An 834-nucleotide genomic window follows, 5' to 3' on the forward strand; every position below is an offset into this window, starting at 1 on the left:
ACGGGTCTATGCCCATGGATCTCAGCTATGCTGAGGACGAGGGAGCAGAGATCCGAGCTGCTGGGCAGCACGCAAACACACGACGGTGTTTTGTCTGTAATTACACCCGTCACCTGCGGAGCGGTTGTCCCCTGCGCAGGGCGCGTCAAGGTTCTTCGAACAATCGCCCCAACGCCTACCAGTCTGGTTCGTCGCGGGAAACGACACCACTTAGTTGGCGCGAGGTGACCGACTGGGGAAGAACTGAGTTCTGTTGAGCCTCAGGGAGGCATAGGTCAACAGGGCCCAGCCCCGAAGAGCTCCGTGTTCTTGAACACGGAACGTGTACGCAATCCGGTCTAGCTGGTCGTGGACGACCGTAAAGGGCTTCGAGAAGCCAAAGAAGATCCTCATCGATTCTGGAGCGTCGAGCAACTATGCTTGACGCTCCATGATGGACAGAAGTCAGCTGTTTGCTGAGGCGCTGAAAGCGCGATTAAGTGACATCGTCACTGTTCGCTAAGCGACGGGGACACATGTCACGGTCCCGAAGGTCCCTGTGGGCCTCGGAGTCATTTTATTACTTTAATTGCGTTGAACGCTGTCCAGTCTTAGACTTGGATGCAAGGTATGACCTCATCCTAGGAATGACATGATTGGAACACCATGAGCCATGAATTGATTGGAGGTCAAAGACCTTGGGCTACGCGCACGACCCCCGGTACGCTTTGGCGAGTCATGAACCCAACTCTGCTAGGAGACAAAAGCGCTATTGTCGAGAGCACTGAACCGATACAGTCAACGTGCTGGACATTGGAATGTTCGAGTTGGTAGACACCAACGGTGTATCGGACA

This window comes from Plasmopara halstedii (genome assembly GCF_900000015.1).
Source record: "Plasmopara halstedii genome assembly, contig: Scaffold_2364, whole genome shotgun sequence".
Taxonomy (NCBI): domain Eukaryota; phylum Oomycota; class Peronosporomycetes; order Peronosporales; family Peronosporaceae; genus Plasmopara; species Plasmopara halstedii.